This window comes from Glossina fuscipes, unplaced genomic scaffold, assembly GCF_014805625.2.
Source record: "Glossina fuscipes isolate IAEA_lab_2018 unplaced genomic scaffold, Yale_Gfus_2 0, whole genome shotgun sequence".
NCBI classification, from domain to species: domain Eukaryota; kingdom Metazoa; phylum Arthropoda; class Insecta; order Diptera; family Glossinidae; genus Glossina; species Glossina fuscipes.
This window is the reverse complement of record NW_023998414.1, coordinates 37,494,355-37,500,930: the sequence shown is the minus strand read 5'-3', so window position 1 is coordinate 37,500,930 and position 6,576 is coordinate 37,494,355.

Genomic DNA, 6,576 nt, shown 5'->3' with positions numbered 1-6,576 from the left:
TCTCTCTCTCTCTCTCTCTCTCTCTCTCTCTCTCTCTCTCTCTCTCTCTATCTCTCTCTCTCTCTCTCTCTCTATCTATCTATCTATCTCTCTCTCTCTCTCTATCTATCTCTTTCGTTTATCAAACTGAATCTTTTTTGGAAAGATCAATAAATACCCAAAGAGTAAGTTCGAAAATCAGGTAAATCCGAAAATCACATACTTTCTAGTTTTCCACCATTTTACACACATTTCCAAATGGATCGTCATAAGACAGGCCGAGAATTGATGTGCACCTTTTCATGTCCATTTGCATTATTATTTGAAATAAGTTTTGTTGACTCTATTCCGAATCTAGTGGAAAACGCGGTTCCTATAAAATGGATATTGCCATTGTTGCAAACCTAACGAGTGAAAGAGTATAAACTATTATTATTATGCGATAAGGGATTGAAAAAAAAAAAAAAAAAAAGAGAAGAAATTTCTATGAAAAATGTTGCGCATTATAAATGAACAAGAAAGCAAAAATTGTTTCCATCAGAAGCTACATGCTACATGCACATAAAAATACGCATACAAACGTACATGGGATACCTGCAGTACACGCATATAAGAAATAAATTCTCTCCTACTTACATTTATGATTACCAGGCACTGGAAACTTAAAATTAGCTTTCAAATTTATCATCATCTTCTTTAAGTTGTTCGTTGCGAAGGTTCATCGCTACAGTTAGTATTATTATTAGTTATGTACGCTTAAATATTCGACATTCAGCAAGTGCCTGGAGGCATAGTATGAGTTTTCTTATGCCAAAAACCGAAGATATTATATTACAAACGAGATCGAGTGTTGGTAAAACAATAAAAAGCCTAATTAAAAATTCTACACATTACTTTCTCTTTTATAAAATTTTCACTTTCAACTCTGCGAGCAAAGCAAGCAAGAAAATGGAGAAAGGAAAGAAGGAGCAAAAAAAAACATAGGCAAAAAGAAAAGACTAACTCCTACCTTGAATTATTATCCATTCACTCAAATCTGTATGTATGTATGTTTGTATGTATGTATGTATGTATGTATGTATGTATTATAATGAGTTTGTCTGTAAGCACGAAACCCTTTTTCATTCGTTCATTCATTCATTCATTCGCCTTTCGCAGATAATTCAAACGAAGATATATTTATTATAAGATATTTCACGTATGTTCTTGTTAATGTATACATATATATATATATATATATATATATATATAAAATATATATATATATATATATATATATTTAAACTCTATATATCCAACTTTTGTTTGTATATTATTTATATAGATAAAGTTGTGATGCTTTTTGTTACTGTACGCAGTACGATACTGTACTTAGTAACCACTTGAGACTGTTTTTTTGTGTTGAAAATTTTCCAAAAATGTTTTTAATTTATTTCATACATATGTATGTGTATTTTGTGTTTACTAAAAGTTCTTTCTTACCCAATTTCAAATATGTTATATGAGCCCTTTATACTTAACAAGTTTGTCAAAACTACTTGTAAGTCTTTTCGTACAACGAGCAAAGCTCAGTCAGAGATCTAAATTATCCATAAGAACTAAAGCGAAATGATGAGGGAAAATGAAAGGAAAAGTGAAAAGGAAGGAAGAGAGAAACAGAATGGAGTTTCTTCTTTATATATAGAAAAAACATTTATTTTTGTGTGTATGTATGTATTTGAGTATTATTCATTATTAAGTTTTTAAGGTGTTTGGTTGGTACGTGTCATCTGTTAAATCCCTTGGCGACCGCATGTGTTAATGAAATCTACACTTGTCATTAGGCTGGTTCAGTAGAGAAGCATTTTAATAAATTTTATGAATTTTCATTCTCACTTAAAAACGATGCGTAGAGTACTTTTCACAAAAAAAAAAATAAAAATAATAATAATAAAAATACTAATGAAAATTTTTTAATGCTTACATGCACGGATTAATTAGTTATACGCGTTGTTTATTCCTTTTAACGGCATATCTTTATAATGATTGCTTAGATCATGTGCTTAATTAACACGTAATACATAATGTAAAATATAATTTAATTAACTAAATAAATTTTTAATGCAATCAAGAAACAACATCGTCTTCTTAACGTATATTAAATTAAATTTTCTTGCTTTTCCCCTTCATTTCAAATATGAAAGATTCACCTTTTAAATCAGTTTAGAAGAAATATCTTTAATGCATTCATAATAATTGGTTTAAAAAAAGCCTAATTCCAATCATCTTTCATTTAAATTATCAAAAATTAAATAAATCTTATGCTTAGATAGTATCTAAGAAAGAGCGGCATTCAACTTATGCATGCACATATGCACTTACATTTAATTTGCTTAATTCCATTGCTGGTTACAAGAAAATATATTTAGAAATCGTTATCATAGAAATATGAATAATCGTCGATTGCAATCCTAAAGGAATATCCTTGGAATGCAATATGATGCTCTATTAACGTAGTCGCCTTCAAGGACGACACGATCAATGAAAAGTTTTTATAATGCGTCTCAATGCGTTTCTTTTACACACCGATTTCTGAAAGCCCTTAACACGCTTCAGTTTCGCTTCAGCGACGATCTCTACATCTCATCCGAATTGCCATGGAATTCTTCCGTGACTTGCAATCAGATAATCGTCGCAGTGGAAGCAGTAGTAGAGGGCAGCAATTCGAATTTCAATTCATGGAATTTTGTCTTTCTAACCGTCGACCTATGGCGCGATGCATCATTGGCTTGGTGAAAAGGACCATTTTCGTTAATTTGGAAAGTCTTTGACAACTTCCTCCTTCAATCGAATCATTGATCTTTTCCCTAGAATTTACTGGGACGAATAAAAAAATATATGTGTTTCAAATCACATTGAAGCGTTTGTGGTTGGTTTGCATTCCCTTCATCAGAGTGTGGTGATGATTCAATGCCTCGTCTATTGTCATATAAATCGTGAAAAAAATTCTTATTAGTGCGATTCAATAACTACCCGTACGATCTTGTTTACAATTAATGAATGACCGGCAAATTACGGTTATAGACTAAGAGGACTTTCTCTTAAATTCCCTGAGCTAAAGCTAAGTTTGAACGGTGCATGTTTCGATGAAACGGCCAATGGGTCAATGAATAATCAACGAAAAAACTTTGCTTTTCATACAACATCCCCGAAGAACGACAGATGTATTAATTTCATCAAAACCTCGCAAAGTATAGATATTCCTTGATCAATATCAAATTCCAAATCGATTTAGGCATGTCCGTCTATACGTCTGCGTAATACCATTTACACTGTGAGCATTCTCCTCGTCGCGAAAGTGGAGCTATCGACTTCAAATTTGGCGGAAACACCGTAAGGTCTTACACGCACGTTAATCAATGGAGACGTGTACAGTATTGCGTAAAATGAGGACACCTTTGTTTTTGAAAAGGAAAAAATTGATTTTTTACTCATTACTCACGTATTACAGCAGATAAATGTCCAAAAATTTTACGGTATATTTTATGGGCGATGTTGCAATACATTTGAGCAAATATTAGAAAATCGGCCACGCCTACATAAATTTATAATATGTCATAATTTAATTTTTTTTTTTTTTTTTTTTTCTTAAAACCTTTATAACGCACAGAAGCAAGCTTCAAAAACCCCATCTGGTATATAAGTTCTTGGCCAGTTTCGAATTCGGACTTCACCTAACCATGTCCGCATATTCATCTGTCTCCCTCTGTCTGCATGCGCAACTGTGTAGTGTTTATGGTAAACATTCTCGCGGCTACGAAGTTGCACAAGAGTTCGGAAATGACTTCAATTTTTTAAAAGACACGCGTATGAACAAAAACACTTAATCCACGTTATAGAGCATGAAAATTTAGTTCTTTCGCTTTTTTGTCTCTCTTAAGATCACTGTGATGGGTGTAAGAGAACGAAGAAAGCAAGTGAAAATTGCTTCCGCGTCAACGATAAGCCTGAGGGTATCGGACAAGTTGTACATATAGTTGATAAGACTGGATTTCTTCTCGAATAATTATCCGTGCGATGCCGTTAATTCCATTGTATAGACTTTATAATCTTAGTTTACCATCATTCATAGGCCGTACAAATATGCTCTTGTACCTTAGATTCTTAAGCGGTGTATAGATGCGAAGCATTTTTAATGAAGCCACATTTACCTGACCATAAATATATGCAGTAAAATTTCCGAATAAAAATTCTTTTGCAAAATTTTTGTGTATTTGTCCCATTATAATAATAATGCAGAGCAAAGTTTTTTTTTTTTTTTGTTTTCTTTTGATTTTTTTTCTAACCATAGAAGTGTTGATAAACCTCATGGAAAAATAATTACGCATGAAAAAGAAATGTAAATGCCTTGTATTCGTTTGTATGCTCGTAAATGCTTACATAATGCCGCAAAGAAAAATTCCGTACCTCAGAGCATAATATCGTTGTGTTTGCCTGGTCTGCCGAATAACTTTAATTTTCATTTATTTCCTCTAATCGAACCGAGAACTCAAAAATATTAAATTATTTTATTTGATATAATACATTTATACCGCATTTATTTTTTGTTTTATTTTTATTTTTTTTTTTTTTTCAATTATTTAATATAATATTTCAGGCGTTAAATTAAAGCCTATTGTCATAAATGTGTACACGATTGTGTGCTTGCGTGTACACTTTTATAATTTTAAATAAAATCTGAAAAAAGATATTATTTCCAATCTAATTAGTGCCACAAACAACTAAATACACATTTATGCTTAGATGAATACAAAAAAAAAAAAAAAAAAAAAAAAAAAAAAAAAAAACCAATCAAAAAAAAAAAAAAAAAAAAAAAAAAACAAAAAAAAAAACAAAAAAATGCCAAATCACATTTACATACATAAGCAATTTATTTTATGAATTCATGTATGTATTCATGTACTTATGAATTTTTAGTTTAATTAATAGAAATGTAGAGATAATAACACATAAATAATAGAATTAGAAATACATACAAACACCCACAAATATACATGCAAGCTTATAGTAGGCACAGTATGTGTGCCCAGGCAGATGAACGGCATGATTGCGTATAAATATAAATGTGGGTTTTCCTATATGTATTTATTTTTTCCATTTCAAAATAAATTTATGCACAAATATATCCACATATATATTTATCTATTATAATAGTAAGCGTAATTAGCAATTAATATAAAATGAAAATAAATTTAAAATTCTCATAAATTTTGAACAGAAAAAGAAAAAAAAAACAAAAAAATAAAACAAAAAAAAAAAAAAATAATTTTCGTAAATATTGCATTTGCCACACAAATAAAATGCAAAAATACAAAAATTATTCAACACTCAACACAATGAACACAATTGCAAGAATTCGTTGAAGAGCATGTCAGTCGCAAGTACATCGAGCACTTTTATCAATAATAAAATTTCTTATCCCGTATGCCGTTCAAGCCGCATTCAAAATAACACCAACTATAATAGGGTATAACACAGTTGGCTTGCTAAGGTGCACAAATGCCGAAATATAAGCGATAATACTCTACGCAAGCTGGAGCGAGAGGATAAATATGGAATGAAAAAATTAATTCAAAAATCAATAAATATCACAAGCACCTGAACTTTCAGTCGTAGGCAAGAGTGCAGCTGAGTTAAACGCAACTTAAAGATCATGTGTCTATCTTTTGAAACCATTCTCAATTTAACCGTTAAGAAGAGGAATATGAGAGCAAGGAAAATGAATAACAAAAAAAAAAAAAAAAAAAACAAAAACAAGAAGCAGTCGGACGAAGCCGACTAACCCGCTCATCCATCGTCGTATTTGTTACGAGATGCATTGCGATGGCGAAAAAATGCTGATAAGAGTTTTTCTTCATACCTATGGAAGGTCGGTGTTAAAAGTTGACTCGATCTTATCGTAAACTCTCTTATTATTATTATTTATTTTTTTTTTTTTTGCTTGTGCGTATTTTTATCTTGCATTTGCTAAGCGTGTTGGTGTTGTTGTTCAGTTTGTTTTAATATTTGCGTATATTTTTAATTGGTTACGTTGATGGATCAATCCATTTTCGATGCAATATTTTGTTTTCCTTCAATAGGCTACAGGCAATGAATTACTTCGATATTCATGTTTGCTCGATGCGACAAATGCGCCTTTATTGCTAACGAAATAACGCAGCTTGCTTGCACTTGATTGATATGAATATTATTTTTATTGTTTTGCTTTTATTCCTAGCGCTTTTAAGCGGCGATTTCACACCGAAGGGCGCTTATGGGCCGTTTCAACCTTGCTTTTTATTTATCTACCACGACGTCTTCTAAAGCAGGTCGAATGCTCGACGAGTCAATTATGTAAGCAAAAACGAAAAAAAAAAAAGAACAAAACGAAATATGTATATTTTGTAAAATATCTGTGGACACATGAGTAAACATCCAGCATTTAGTGAATTATGAAATCAATAGTGTTTCGATTTAAGCCAAGTGCAATGGTTCTAATTATATATTCATTTCAAACATAAACCCAATTCAGTTTGTCACGTGTAGGTGAGAGAAGTCTACAGCTTATTAACACTATCG